Genomic DNA, 17,398 nt, shown 5'->3' with positions numbered 1-17,398 from the left:
GTCATTAGCCCAGGAGACAATCTGTAATGCAGAGCTCAAGTCGCACAATCGAACACAAAACACATGCATAAAGTACCTAATATTAATATCATGAGGAATCAGGTGGAAAATGTAACAAGAGACAATTGATTTTTTCCATCCCCTTTCTTCTTCCTCCTCCTCCTCCTCCTCCTCCACCTTTCTGCCGGCTGAACCTGAAAATAGCCCGGAGAAAGTGCTCTCTTCTCTGACGAGCCGCAGTGGAAAGAAGGGTCGATGGAGTGAGAAGAGAAACGTGGGCGTTAACGTCCGATCCGAATACTCTGTGAGAGTTAGAAGACATTGCTACCTTTGTTGTTATGCACGTCACATACGGCGCTTGACCTGGAAGGAGATTTGTGTGGCTTAAGCATGAGCAAGTTTACTCTAGTAAAAAGTTACAGCTTGTAAAAAAATCCCTTTCAAATCACGACAAATGTATGTTTTTGAACAAATTGATGTGGTAACTTAAATTAGTTCCTGACCAAAACTAAGGTGAAATACGTTGACATCAACACTGGTCTCCTGGGTGAAAGTCCTGAGTCCTAAATGAACTCTCTCTACAGTATCAGTTGCTCTGACCACCTGATGCTAGTTAGTTTGAGAATGTATTGCATTGACATGTAATAATTATTGGAAGAGTTTATATCTTTATGTGCACAAAGGGTGTATCTTTGACAACATAGACTATGGCTCACATCTCCTTTTCCACCACGAGCTCTCGCCAACATTAACCAAGGAGGGTTTTAAAAGCAACATCTGCGCTATCCGATGCTCTTATTTTGGAAAATTCCCACAGTTTATTTTGAAGGCTGGTAAACGAGACCTTTTTCTATTGACTAGGAGGACTCTTTTGTAAGGCAAGGCAAGGCAAGGCAAGTTTATTTATATAGCACAATTCAGACACAAGGCCACTCAAAGTGCTTTACAGGGGCAAGATTAGAATACATAAAACACATTATAAAACATTTAAAAGCGAATAAAAGAAGCGAATAACAAAAAATTAAAACTCGATTTAAGCAAATAAAAGAAGCAAATAAAATGCATAATTGCAGATTAAAATGGAAACAAAAAAGTCTTCAGACTCGATTTAAAAGAACTGAGAGTTGTAGCAGACCTCAAGTTCTCTGGGAGTTTGTTCCAGATTGTTGGTGCATAATAACTAAAAGCTGCTTCTCCTTGTTTAGTCCTAACTCTAGGGACAAGTAGACCTGTCCCAGACGACCTAAGGGCTCTGGACGGTTCATAACTTATCAGCATATCAGTAATGTATTTTGGCCCTAAACCATTTAGTGCTTTATAAACCAACATCAGTATTTTGAAATCAATTCTTTGAGTGACTGGAAGCCAGTGTAAAGACCTCAGAACTGGGGTAATGTGATCTACTTTTTTGGTCCTAGTGAGGACTCGAGCAGCAGCGTTCTGAATTAGCTGAAGCTGTCTGATAGATTATTTTGGAAGGCCAGCAAGGACACTGTTACAGTAGTCAAGTCTACTAAAGATAAATGCATGGACAAGTTTTTCTAAATCTTGCTGAGACATAAGCCCTTTAATTCTTGATATGTTTTTTAGGTTGTAAAGATTCTATCGATGATGTACTACTAAAAAGTGCCTTATGTACTATGATATGATTTCAGTTGATAGTATTACAGTACATAATCACGTATGTGTACTTTTGGAAGAAGCTTCCATGACAAAGAGACATTTCTTGCTCTCCTCAGACTGAAGTATTATACTGTAGCCTCAACAATGTGTGGTCAGACATGCAGGAGTCTCTAGTGGTTAGGTGTGACTCACCTGTTAGAGGGGTGAGGTAGATCAAGGAGGAGGGTGAAGGAGTAAAGCTACACTTTGAGAGTCTTTTGGGAATGCCGTTCAATTACAACGAAGCCGCCGGCGGGGGTGGTACGCGCCCATGATGTCAATATGCGCAAATAAAATCAGACTAACAAGGTTTTAGTTTGCCTCTTAGACCGGAGTCAATAGCGGAGGAAGTGAATGACTAGAGGGTGAAGCTATCGATTGGGCTTTTTTTGTCAATTTGTCTTCCAATTACGCCGGACTGCAAATAGCAGTGTTCAAACTCACGGCGGAGAAGTCGTGATTCAACAAAAGGTAAGTTTACTTGACCCGATGCATTTAAAATTACAACTTCGGGGCTTAAATCATATCAAGGTCCCTAACTGCGTCACATTTGGTTACACGTGCAAGTTATTGTCACTTGCTTACTAACACCAGACGCGATTATTCATGTATCCAAGTTTGAAACTGAAGAAAAGAAACTCAAAAGCTTTGTGCTTTTCAAAGATGTGATGATCAGATTTGATGGGTATTTAATTAAGTTTAATTAATTGTCTTTGAAGCAAAGTGGTCAAATGTATTTCCTGCTGTCGACCGTGATGACGCTCATAAAAGGAGTGAAGCGCTCGGCACCTTTTAGCACCGCTTTGACAGCGGGCGGAACAAAAAAAGTATAATCACGTGTGAAATGATAGGACGGGAACTTTCAAATCCATTCGACTGTCCCTGAGAGCACAAAAAGGCTTCGGCTTCGTCAACTTATCGGAGAGTTGTCAGCCGGCCGTCACACTTACTGCCCGAGAGGAACACGGGAACCATTTCTCTCCTCACAAAAAGAAAACCATCGATCTCATGAAGATGGATTAAGGCCTCTTGCAGGATAGCTGTCGGCTGGATTTGTCCAAAACTGTAGGAAATGACAAAGTGCACGCTGAACTTCGATGCACTAAATATGCCGTACGCTTAATAATGAATCCTTGTTGCTTAGAGAAAGGTTGCTTCATGCAGAGGAAACCCCCCTGCACTGAAGTCAGAACCCAGCTGGCGGTCACTGTGATGGTCTGATCAAATGAGAGCCTCTTCTGATTTAGTTCGTCTGTGACCTTGAATGAAAAAGATTTGCAGTAAAATCTAACAGCGTCTTGTTCAACCAGCCGGCCCACGAGCCATTCTCTTTAAAAAAAAAATCAATGTTGCCACCGCGATGGACGGGAAAAAAAGAACATGACATCGCACACACATCTTCCCCGTCGCCTCTCCGCTCCGCGTGGACAACACACCTTGTTTTAACCGTCTGTATTCAGGCGACGCTCGCGGGGGGGGGGGGGGGGGGGGGGGGGGGGGGCGTTGGTAATAAAGTGGGGAGGCTGTCGCGTCGTCACGCTCCTCAAAATGGCAGCCAGTCATTCGTCCTTCGGAGCGCGAATGCAATTCCCGGGCGCGTTTGTTTTAGGTTTCGGAGCGTGCGATTTTCAGTATTTCTAAAAGAAAAAAATATATATAAATAAAAACGTTCTCAATTGCCGGCGGTGTCATCAAAGAACCCATCAAAGAACCCATCAAAGAACCCATCGTTCAACACCTGCTGTGAGTGTGAGGATCGTTTTTCTGACAATGATTCAAAAGAGCACTTTTTTCAGCGCTCAAAAGTGGTACAAATACTTTATTAATACCAGGAATTGGGACAGAAGACAGACCGTCCTACAAAAGGTCTGAAGACTAAAATCCAATTGTTTTAGAAGACTGGAATGTTTCATCCTTAGTTGAGTGACACGTGATCACTTTACCATGAACTATGAAGTGGAGAAGACGGGATTGGAGACACTCATTCCTCTCTCAAATTTCCCCAGCTGATATTTCTATGATGATACACTATAATAATAACAATAGCAAATTATTTTTATTTTTATTTTTGAGAATATTATTATTATTATTATTAAAGAAATGAAAACGTGTAAGCAATTATCACAATTATTTTTAAAAAAGTGTATTCATTTTAAAATAATTCTTTACTATTATTATTATTATTATATAAGAAATGAAAACGTGTAAGCAATTATCACAATTATCACAATTATTTTTAAAAAAGTGTATTAATTTTAAAATAATTATTTACTATTATTATTATTATTAAAGAAATGAAAACGTGTAAGCAATTATCACAATTATCACAATTATTTAAAAAAAGTGTATTCATTTTAAAATAATTCTTTACTATTATTATTATTATTATTTTTTAAATAGCTCTTTTTTTAATAAAGAAATTAAAATGTGTAAAAGCCTCGATGGATTTTAAAGGATATTTAAAGGCGCACCGAGGGAACCGGCTCGCCTTGAAGTCTGATCTTCTCCTGGAAGGCTGGCGACCGGAGACCAAATATTGGCCCCCGTGCTCCGGTCGTAATTGGGAGCCGTATTGATTTCCGGGCCTGTCGTCACGCCCGAGGTGACCTTTTGTTTGAGAATAATTGCTCAATTAGAGGGTTTATTCAGGCACCTGCTGGGTATCTCACACACTATTATCGTCCAATAAGAATCTGCGGGCCGTAGAGCAGCGACAGCTCTTCTAGATATGTGGACGGAGAGTCTGACGGTCTGCACCGCAGGGGGTGATCATCAAGGCAGACACGATTATCAACTACATCGACGTAATCGTGTTGCTTTATTTAAGTAGTAATAACCATTCACTGTTCAGCGCAAACTATTGCGTAATTGTTTATATACGCGTAGAAATAACTGATTCGTTGCTGTTAAATATCCGTGTAAACCAGAATCGAGAAATAAAATGGGTAAAGTGTCATAAAACCAGCATTTCCAGCCTCGTTCTCGACCACCTTGATTATAAGCGAATGGCTTTCCAGCACTGCTGAGAGGAATGGAGCCCCATTATTAAAATGTAAAATGTAGCAGGGGTTCTCTTGCTGGAAGGGTCCTCTCTGGAAACCTTCTCAGACAGGTGGTTGTGCTTTTGGGCCCAAGCACCCAACAGGAAGTCAATAATTTAGCAAAAGAATAGCGTAGTATAGAATAGTTTCTCTGAACATAACTATTCTTTATTTATACTGTTGGGTCGACAGAAAGCATCAGCCAAACTATGTACTTTTAACTGAAACGTGTGTTCAGCAGACCCAAAGAAAGTGAGCGAATACGAGAGCATCCATACAAAGTCATATCTTGTGAATATGACGTCTTAGTGTGTCACAATTTAAGCATTCACATCAATTTAATCACAATTTAATCCCATGTCGGGATGTGGAAAGGGACTAAAACGTGCACTTGGGAAGGGAAATTCAGCTCTTAAGAAGAAACATTAATAATGAGGCTGGTAAGTCACGTATATTATTAAATAATCGTGCCTTTAAGGGGCAAGATGTGCATCTGAGAGCAATTCGATTGCCTCTCGACAGCGAGCTGGAGGCTCAAAGCTAACGACGCTAACGACGCTAACGTTGCTAACGGTGGTAAGGTTGAGCCGGAGAGCGGGTGCGACTGCCTTCTTTTGGATGGCACGTTTTTAAAATGAGAAAGGAGATTTGTTGTGTTTCCATTTTCAGCTTACAAACCAAGTTCACGTTAAACTCAAGTTCTCTGGCTCTCCTTTGTCACTCGGTTTAAAACCAAAAGAGTCACGTTAGCTTAATGGGTGCATTAGCATTATTTTTTGGCGAACGAGAACGGACATCTTTCCTCCTTGACTTAGGGCTAGCTGGGTAATTATTAGGGCTGTAATGGTTTGAGGCGATACTCATGAATCCGCGTTGAGGCGACAAAGTGCACAAATTCAATATTTGTCTATTGATTCTGCAAAAGATCTTTTGTGCATGCACGCCTGGCGTCTCTCCGAGTGAAAGGGCGCCTCAGAATGAGCTACATAAAACCTTAAGAAGTAGTAGAAACAAACTGTAAAAATCTATATGCCAAAACAATGCTAGGTGCCCTCCATATGAGCAGGATATCTCAAACAGCCACACAGCAGGGGATCGAACAAAAGGGCTTTAATGCTCCCAGGCACACATTCATATATATATATATATATATATATATATATATATATATATATATATATATATATATATATATTATGTCACACACCGACACCCAACTAAATGCATTATCTGCAACGTTATAAATGCATTTCATCTTAAAGCACAACAGCCTTTTTTTATTGATTACAAACCTACAGGATTACATTTCATAACCCTTTCGTACCACAGATGCATGACAGTTGACATTAAAATGATCATTATCAGTAATGTACCGCCGTGGGCTTCCACATTCTCTCTCAAACACACAGCGAGCGACACGGCACGGTGTCCTTGTCTCTGTAATCGTGTTAGCCCTCAGTCCAAAAGTCAAGATTTACATGTAATCACATCTAAAAAATTCCCAGAATGTTTTTTAATATAATGGATTATTCTGCTTCAATCCATTATGTTGGCGTTTAGACTTTTAAAAAAACCCACTATGTTTACTCTCCAACCCGGACCTTTAACAGGGCAGTCTGAATGACATTTTAATAATCATGATAACAATAGTTAATAATGCTAGCAGTTTTTTTTTTATATACGCTAGACACACAAAAAAAGGGCCGAAGCATGGAACAAAGCAAGAAGGTGTTGCATAATTGGATATCGATCTGCTACTGCTGATATAGTGGCCATCCCAATATTGCGTAAGACAATAATCTCGTCATATTGCCCGAGCTTCATAGCGGGTCATAAAAAATAAAAAAAGAGGCTCCAGAAGCACTCTTTAAGTGGAATGAACTTGATGTTCTTTGTTCCCTATTGGGGGAAAAAGAAAAATCAGTAAAGCTAAGATGTCCGAAACTTATTGAAGCCGGCCGTTCCCTCTCGCCAACCAATCAATAAATCATAACACGATATATATATATATATATATATACATGTGACAGGAACACAGACTATTTACTAATACTTAAAATGCCATTGGACGAATATTCCCACGGGGGATTAAACAAATGGATCCGTTTAACGTTTACAGCGAGCGTGAACCCCAAACTGACACCAATAAAAGCTTTAAATCGAAATCAGCTTTAAATAGAGTTTAACCTTTTAAAACCGGCTGAATAGCAGCCCTGGTTTTTAAGCCTGAAGGCCATTATAGGCCACAAACAACCCAAAACCAAGAAGCAACAGGTGGTTCATTGAGTGAAGCTGTATGTGGTCTGTGTGAAACCACCGAGGGACCAGGAGGGCTCCAAGCAACAGAAACAGGGTCCGACCTGGGACCACCACAAAACCACCACACCGGGCAGTAAGAGACTATACTGTACTTGTTCTGGTCCCATGGGTGTCCCACATTTGAGTCCGGCTTTAATTAGTATTTTCTTTCCTCATTTCCTCATTTCTTCATGAAGTCATAGAAATCTCTCCACGGGTAATTTGCCAGTTTGGCTTTGACGAGATGCTCCGACTCTTTCCCAGTACAGGCGTTAGATACTGGGGAGGAAAATCTGTGAGCTCCCAGTGAAGAAAAGGCGCCTCAGGATCGGATCAACACAATCTTCCTGAACTCGTCATACAAACTGCTCGTGTGTCTGAGGAAGAGTAAGAAAAGCTTTGTTTCTCCGCTTTATATTAAAACTTTGAGAGTTTTTCAGTTACAAATACCATCAAAAAAGCATCAGGAATACTTCTGACCAGCCTAAAATGATGTTTTTACGCATGCACCAATCTGATATCACGTTATCCTATCAATTATCAGAGCGAGCAAAATGTCATTTATTTAGCTATATTTTTAGATATGCCAATAGATATGGTGTTCACTCCCTGTATGTATTTACAAAGGGTTCAACCTGAGCGAGCTCATACAACAATGATCAATGATCTATCATGGATAGTTATGTAAACTGATATCTGATCAGCAGTCACACAAGTTCAAGTATTACAGTCTTATCAGGAAGGAAAAAATTGAACCAGAACGTCTCTTTGAAATTATAGCTGCGTGCAAAAAAATTCAACATTAAACACGAATGATTGCAATCTTTAACATGGATATTAAATATGAAAAGGTATTTTTGAATGAGCGCCCCCGAGGTCTAGGAGGCCAATTGAGAAGCAAATGTTCTCTACTAATGGTTGAATCACTCAAGTGAAAACAATCACTATTAATATAGATATCTTAGGTCAGTGGAGCTGATAACAAGAAAATAAAAAAAGTCCTTTTTTACGGTTAAACCCAGAGGTAGATGGGGTTTGTTCTTCTTCTTCTTCTTCTTCTCTGATAAGATAGCAGATTACTGAGCCTGTATTTCACTGATGTAGGCAGGTAGAGCTTATAATTCAGTGGCTACTGACAGCACCCTGAGGATCACTGGGATGAGATAATAAACCCCGGGGACCGCGCGGACTTCTAACACCCTAAAAGTAAAAGAGGAAGATTCAATCACGCCGCGTAACCGCCACTTATAATCTGTTAATATCGCTGCTTGTTTGTCATATGCAAATGAAGGATGGGTGATTACTTAAGTGGGACATTTTTTTTCTGTCGACTTTTCCGGCGTAATTAGCATCCGGCGTGCAAAGTGCCGATGAACCACATTCCAGCGGAACAATAGTCGAATCCCCCCCCCACAAAGAAAAGACCCAATCAAGCTCCCCGCGGCGTTCGATGCTCGAAAACTAAAAAAGTCGTCCGCTCATTTGCCGGAGAACAAAATGCTCTCTCGCGTTAGCCGAACATTTGATTCAATTCAAGCCCCCAGTCAACAAAAAAGGGGAAAGCGTAAACAAGATGGTGACAAAATAAATGGATTAATATGACCGCCCCCCCCCCCCTTCAGTCATTTTGTCTGTTTTAATCTGTGCGAGTGCGTCTGCCATTTGTTCCACGCTGCACACCGAGCCGCGGCATCGCCATAGAAACCAGGCTGCCGTCGGGGCGTCTGGAGTTCGCCCAGCAAAAATGTCACGATGAAAGTCAGCGTCTCAAGTAGAGAATAAGGGCGATATTGCAGTGGAAGGTGGGGGGGGGGGGGGCACTGCCGCCGCCGCCGCCTGCTTTCACGCTCCAGTCGCCTTCAATGTGATGAGATGTCACATTCAAAATCCTCGAGTTGGTCAATTTTGGAGCGCCGGGCGGTATTCCCGAGAATAATTGCGACCATAACAATAACACTAAAAGGTTGGAGGCGATAAATGTCAGCGGGAACACCGGGTTGCCAGACTCTGCAAAAAAAAAGAAAGAAAGGCAAAGCTCGTTCCTTGAGGCTCGTGCCAGGCGGAGCCGCCAGATGCCGAGATTGTTAGCCTCCCGCGGGAATACCGGGCGGCTCTACGCGCTGCGTTGCCGGGGGAAACGGGGAGGAACTCGTTTCCTTTTTATTTTCAGGGGGGAAAAAAGACACACGGCACGACCTTGACGTCTGAAACCCAGAGCTTAAATAAGACAACTTTAATGACATTCCAAGCTCACCTCGGCTATGTGTATCATTCTGGGCTGTCACACACACACTCCACCCCCCCCCCCCCCAGCATGTCCAATGAAGCCGGAGCACCAGCTTCTCCTAATTCGCATCCAAGCTTTCAGGCAATTACGTGCTCATCGTTCGTGACTCGTGTGCTCTCGCTCGTCCGAATGTTTTGTCGCCGACGCCGAGACCCCGAGTGGAAGGGGTGGGGGGGGGGGGGGGGTGGAACCTGGCAACACTCAACGTTTCAATTAGAGGACGGAAACATGGCGGCCTTCCCGCTCCACGGCTTCTGGGCCCCCCCTAATTACAGCAGGTCGATGAGGCCGGAAAACACGGCTGGAAGTGAGCGGGGCGAGGAGGCGGCAGATAAACACACGCAAACGAGGACAGGAACACAACTCACACACTTATCCAGACACACACACACACACACACACACACACACACGCACACACAGGCTGACACTCCCCCGACAGCCTGAAGCGTGACTAATCGTTGTATCCGTCGTATGAGCTCCTGTCGCCTGCATTATTGGTTTTCATCATCCGGATTTTATGAAGTGTTGTTGTATGTCTATAAGTAGATTCTCATGACATTTGGTCAAACACTGAATATTTATTTCTCTATTAAAGACCCCCCCCCCACCCCCTCTTCTCATGCTATGAGCCATTTCAGGCCGAGAACATTTAAATGTACGCAATAATATAGGGAATGACCTGTTCACCGTGTTTCATGGTTCACCTGGGGAGAAATCTGTAAAGGAAAGCTTAAAAAAAAAAAAAAAAAAAGTGTAGATAAGGCGTCAAATCTACAATCTGCGCATTCCCTAAAGGAAAGTAATATTCTGGCACGTCAATCTGAGTAGAAGTCAAAGTAGCGAGAGAACCGGAAAGTCAAATTATGCAGAGTAGATGCGGCGATGAGCTCTAGATGACCTCATCCGCATGAAGAAGAAGGAAGAAAATAAACTTGCCTTTTTGCCAAGGTGGGTTCATGAGTTTTCTATTTTTTTGCACATAAACAGTTTCAGCATCTTGCTCAGGCTCTGATGTTTCGCTGAGGGAGCGGGAGCTGCTTCAGACTCTACGCGAAGCTTATCGCTAGCACGCTAACTAGCACGCTAACTAGCAGGGAACACACTCGGCAGTCGCTTCAGATCCTTCTGTGTTTGGTCCGTTCGCTCCCGCTGGCTCTTCGTTCATGACTGTCCATCATTTCATTCAGTGCATATTGACGTATCGGAGGAAGTGAGGAGCCTCACTGAGCTTCTGTTTCCTTTGAAACGTTCACACAGTCTCTATTTTCCTCTTTTATGGAGGAAGTCAAATCCGAGTGGAAGGCTGATACTTTAGCTTCCTATTCACAAACTCACCGTCAAAGTTCACCAACATTGTGCAGACAAGGTTTCTGGTATCCACGTCATATTTTTCTTTTTTAATAAGGGAACATCTGTACAAGTCGGAAGCCACAGAATGATTATAAATATTGCCTGCCCGTCCATTGTTTTTCAAGCTCAATAAACAAAAGGTGGTATCTGTCCTTGAGCATTGAAATCTTCAAGGACATCCAAGGACACCAACGGAAACCCCTGCTGGTTCCTTAAAATGTGAGCGAATCAACTAATCACGAGTTATTAAATGTTTGACGGGTGCCTTCACGCGCGCTCCATCTGCAGCTACTCTGACCAACAGGTGACCATGAAACCAGGTTTGCCAACACGTTTCGGGGCAGTTCCAACAACGCACCGCTTATCACATCACAAGTCGATCGTCAGGTGCATCGACGCCGACGACACCAGGCCGGCCGATGCACAGAGGCGCCACAACAGATGCAACATGCAGGCTTCTGAAACGCCGCCACATGCTGCAGGCCGGTTCTTGCCCAGAACCACCACAGCTACAGCCGGTGCCTCGCAGGTGAGTCTTCGTCCTCCCACTGCGCCTCGCGTGCAACTTGCCACTCTAATTAACATCTGCTTAAGCACTTATCACTTGAGCTATTCATCAGCAGGCCACTGAGGCAGCAGCTCCTCCGCAGCGAGTGAAACTAAACGCGGCTGATTAAAAAACCCCACACTTGTTTTCTCAACGCAGACGGCAACATGTTCCAAGTCTCATCTTATCAATTCAATACCGCAGGTTTTTCTTTTTGGCCTTTCGCCGTCTGAAAAGACGACGTCCTTTTCCCCTCACCGTCGATATTGTGACATTCTTCACGTATGATGCTCAAATTTATCAGATCGCAGGTGACAGGCGGCATTTTATTCATTTTTGATCCGTGTTTGAAAAGAGGACGACAAGTACTACCTACTAGACTCGCGACATTGAGAGAATCAAGGTTGAATCCTGAAGTAGAACAAACTGGGGAGCGTGAAGGGGACGAGGAGGTCCTGTGAGTCGGGAGGGACGTTGTCCCCAGATGCCTCGATATCACCGAGGAGCCATATTCCAACACATTCTCACACTTTTTTAAGTTTCCTTTTGCAAACCCAACCATGTCGTTAGGTTCAGGCAACACGAGTAACATTTACATAACAAAACTAGGGTCAAATGAGTCAATGTGTGCGTGTTTGACCCACCCGACCCACAAGCCATCTGAGTCACGTCAGACGTCGACACAAATTGGTTTAAATTGTCGGAGTTGCAACGTTTTTTTCGCAAAAACAAGTTGATTTGAAAGCAACGCAAAGATACACAGTGAGTAAGACTTACTCTCCTTGCTTTGGCTGGTCTGCCATTCATTTCCTTCTCTGGCCCTCGGGTGCCTATTTTTCACCCGAAGGCTGCTCGGCTCAGCTGTTCCTCAAGCTGCTGTCCTGATCTGAGATTTAGGCTTTGACCCCCCCCCCCCCCCCCTCCTCCTGCCTCCTCACTGCTGTGCTACAACGAGATGCCACCAAATCAACTTTAACAAGGCAGACCTTGCTTTTCAGTATGGAAGTCGTCCCCCTCCCCCTTTAGCATGCATTACCCGCCACCGCTTCCCAAGTGCGTGAGTCACACAGAATGTGAAGAAGCTGCAGCCGTTTCCCCATTAAATGTTGGCTGCTGTGATCCAGCTTTAAAGCTCCCACTGACTGTGGGAAGTAACTGAGAAGTGGGAACTGGGAAAAAGATCAAAAATTACAATCACCGACGGAGCATCTATGCTGATGGAGCCAGCTGAGTTTTGAACATTGCTTGTTTCCCCCTGGACACAATATTTACTCACTGCTGTTTTCATTAGTGTGCTCTTATTTATTTATTATTATTTTTGTCCATTTCAAGCACCAGAATATAATTTGGGCAACTACTTTGTGCCAGAATCACAGTACTCTGTGTTCCAGCACTCTTGGTAACTAGAGGGAGTATTTCTGACCGCAAAAAGAAAAGAGCTACTTTAGCTTTAATTTAGTCCAAATTGTCTTGCCTCTGACATGCATTACTCCGCCTTCCCCTGCCCCGACCTTTTCACACCTCGAGTACCTCCACCCTGTTGCAGTAATGAGTGCAGTAGTGGTGTGAGTCTCCCTCTGTGTGCTGTGGCCAGCTGATTACCGGAGAGCTGGTGAGCCGCCCTCTATCTCCGTCCTCTGTCCCCGGACCATGAGCCCGGCCAGCAGACCATCAATCAGGAGGCCCCGACGGGACCTCACGTAATCACAGCGGCTGTGCATGTGTGTGTGTGTGTGCAACATAGGCGCGCATGAGTGCATGCATGCACGTCTATGTTACATTGGTGATTTTACAACCTGATATTCTTGGAGCGAGGTGTCACATTGCTGGAGCAACAGCCCCCGTTGACTATTTACTGGGATTCATGCAGGTCGCTAAGCTAAGCTAATTCATTTTGAAAGAATTATTCAATCAAATATTCTCTTTTTCAGTCAGCTGCCGACACTATCAGTCCGATTACCTTGAATCATGATATAAATCAATCGTCACACACAATACATTCATCGTATTTAAAGGTTTAACGCAGTCGGTTGGACAAGACGAGCACTTTGAAGACGGGATCCTGGAGGTTTGGACCGTTTTCACTGGTTTCTGATGAACTTAATAATCATTTGCAGCTGATCCGCGCTATCAGAAGGTTATGAATTACCATCAGACCACAACAACTACTTGTGTTGGACAATATACATTGTCTCAATACACAATAGTATTGTTATTTTAAGACACGTGCCATAATAAATGCAAGTACACCCTTTCAAAGAGAAAAGGGATTTCTAATTCTTAAAACTATGCTGACATTGGAAGTGGAATATGAATAAAAAGAAAGATGAAATAGACCTCTCTGGGGTCAGAAATGTGGCCGTGTCTTCTCGGGCTGTAGGCTGTAGGTTTATTTTGATATCATAATTTTTTTCTGTATGCATGTAAACAAAATAGTTAATATCGAGGTCCATAAATCCTAAAATAAGTCGATAATATGCAAATGATTTCAGGGTTCGTACAATACGTGTTGTGATATTACCGTGACCTTGACCTTCGACCACCAAACTCTAATCACTTCATCCTGGAGTCCACGTGGTCCCTTCCAGGTGGTCCTGAGCCAACGAGTGACGCCCGCTGACGTGAAGACACTGAAACGGGTCAAACGTCCGCCGCCTGCACGCCGATGTGTTTGCGTACGCAGCCGGTGAGGTGAGACCTTCTGAGGGTGTGACTGACAGTCTGCAGCTACATCCCAGCAGGTAGAGAGCGTCTCCCTGGCGGGATGGAAGGCGACAGGTGTCGTCTGAATCTACAGTTTGTGTTGACGGACTCGCTCGAAACGAAATGAAACCTTATTCTCCGCGTGCGACTTTTCAAGGTCTGACAATGAGAAGGTAAAACATTGTAGTGTCCAACAGGGGGTTTGCAGTTTTAAAGCAAAAAGGAAATTGTGTAATATGACAAAATTAAAACGAACAGAGCGGCGCATCCTGCTGGCGGTGACGCTGTGACAAGAGAGTGGGACAGATTGTTCTAGGTGGTATATTTGTACATATTAAAAAAGGGAAATGTACCATTTCCAAAAGTTGGAAAAGTTATGTATCTCTCTTCTAGTCCATAAACTTTCCAACGCCGATGGGAACCATTTTGAAAAAGAAGGAAAAAAAGGTACAAATGTGCATTATTATCCACCGGCTCCGCGCTGCAGGATGAGGTGCATTATTAGTCAACCGTGACGTGAACAGAGCACAACGATTGTTGTTGTTGTTGTTGTTGTTGTTTTCTTGGCTCGTGAAATGCAGACGTTTCAAAATAAACTCCACGGTGTCCTCCATCACCGAGGGAGGCTGCAGAGCCACACTGACATGCAACAGTGTGTTCAGCCCCCCGGTGGAGAGGGCTTCACAGCCAGGAACAGAAACCACGTTATGACACCCATCTACAACAATACCATGTTATGACACCCAGATCTACAACAACACCACGTTATGACACCCAGATCTACAACAACACCACGTTATGACACCCAGATCTACAACAATACCACGTTATGACACCCAGATCTACAACAACACCACATTATGACACCCAGATCTACAACAACACCATGTTATGACACCCAGATCTCCAACAACACCACGTTATGACACCCAGATCTACAACAATACCACGTTATGACACCCTGATCTACAACAACACCACGTTATGACACCCAGATCTACAACAACACCACATTATGACACCGTGATCTACAACAACACCACGTTATGACACCCAGATCTACAACAACACCACATTATGACACCCAGATCTACAACAACACCACGTTATGACACCCAGATCTACAACAACACCACGTTATGACACCCAGATCTACAACAGCACCACGTTATGACACCCAGATCTACAACAATACCACGTTATGACACCCTGATCTACAACAGCACCACGTTATGACACCCAGATCTACAACAATACCACGTTATGACACCCATGACACCCAGATCTACAACAACACCACATTATGACACCCAGATCTACAACAACACCACGTTATGACACCCAGATCTACAACAATACCACGTTATGACACCCTGATCTACAACAACACCACGTTATGACACCCATGACACCCAGATCTACAACAACACCACGTTATGACACCCAGATCTACAACAACACCACGTTATGACACCCAGATCTACAACAGCACCACGTTATGACACCCATGACACCCAGATCTACAACAACACCACGTTATGACACCCTGATCTACAACAATACCACGTTATGACACCCTGATCTACACTGCACCACGTTATGACACCCAGATCTACAACAACACCACATTATGACACCGTGATCTACAACAACACCACGTTATGACACCCAGATCTACAACAACACCACATTATGACACCCAGATCTACAACAACACCACGTTATGACACCCAGATCTACAACAACACCACGTTATGACACCCAGATCTACAACAGCACCACGTTATGACACCCATATCTACAACAATACCACGTTATGACACCCTGATCTACAACAACACCACGTTATGACACCCAGATCTACAACAACACCACGTTATGACACCCTGATCTACAACAACACCATGTTATGACACCCTGATCTACAACAGCACCACGTTATGACACCCAGATCTACAACAATACCACGTTATGACACCCTGATCTACAACAATACCACGTTATGACACCCTGATCTACAACAGCACCACGTTATGACACCCAGATCTACAACAATACCACGTTATGACACCCTGATCTACAACAGCACCACGTTATGACACCCAGATCTACAACAATACCACGTTATGACACCCTGATCTACAACAGCACCACGTTATGACACCCAGATCTACAACAATACCACGTTATGACACCCATCTACAACAATACCACATTATGACACCCAGATCTACAACAACACCACGTTATGACACCCAGATCTACAAAAACACCACGTTATGACACCCAGATCTACAACAACACCACGTTATGACACCCAGATCTACAACAGCACCACGTTATGACACCCATATCTACAACAATACCACGTTATGACACCCTGATCTACAACAACACCACGTTATGACACCCGGATCTACAACAACACCACGTTATGACACCCAGATCTACAACAACACCACGTTATGACACCCAGATCTACAACAGCACCACGTTATGACACCCATATCTACAACAATACCACGTTATGACACCCAGATCTACAACAACACCACGTTATGACACCCTGATCTACAACAGCACCACGTTATGACACCCAGATCTACAACAATACCACGTTATGACACCCTGATCTACAACAGCACCACGTTATGACACCCAGATCTACAACAATACCACGTTATGACACCCTGATCTACAACAACACCACGTTATGACACCCTGATCCACAACAACACCACGTTATGACACCCAGATCTACAACAACACCACATTATGACACCCAGATCTACAACAACACCATGTTATGACACCCAGATCTACAACAGCACCACGTTATGACACCCAGATCTACAACAATACCACGTTATGACACCCTGATCTACAACAATACCACGTTATGACACCCTGATCTACAACAACACCACGTTATGACACCCAGATCTACAACAACACCACATTATGACACCCAGATCTACAACAACACCATGTTATGACACCCAGATCTACAACAACACCACGTTATGACACCCAGATCTACAACAACACCACGTTATGACACCCAGATCTACAACAACACCACGTTATGACACCCAGATCTACAACAACACCACGTTATGACACCCTGATCTACAACAGCACCACGTTATGACACCCAGATCTACAACAGCACCACGTTATGACACCCAGATCTACAACAATACCACGTTATGACACCCAGATCTACAACAACACCACGTTATGACACCCAGATCTACAACAACACCACGTTATGACACCCAGATCTACAACAACACCATGTTATGACACCCAGATCTACAACAACACCACGTTATGACACCCAGATCTACAACAGCACCACGTTATGACACCCAGATCTACAACAATACCACGTTATGACACCCATGACACCCAGATCTACAACAATACCACGTTATGACACCCTGATCTACAACAACACCACGTTATGACACCCATGATACCCAGATCTACAACAACACCACGTTAT

General features: G+C 43.6%; 1 protein-coding gene across 2 annotated transcripts in view; it reads right to left on the bottom strand.

The window, feature by feature from the left end:
- LOC117749475 (dipeptidyl aminopeptidase-like protein 6) overlaps positions 1-17,398 on the bottom strand; it is a 104,601-nt gene that overhangs the window by 54,433 nt on the left and 32,770 nt on the right. The window lies entirely within an intron of this gene.

This window comes from Cyclopterus lumpus, chromosome 20, assembly GCF_009769545.1.
Source record: "Cyclopterus lumpus isolate fCycLum1 chromosome 20, fCycLum1.pri, whole genome shotgun sequence".
In the NCBI taxonomy this organism is placed as follows: Eukaryota; Metazoa; Chordata; class Actinopteri; order Perciformes; family Cyclopteridae; genus Cyclopterus; species Cyclopterus lumpus.
Note: the sequence above shows the minus strand (reverse complement) of the source record. Positions and strands in the feature narration are given on the sequence as shown.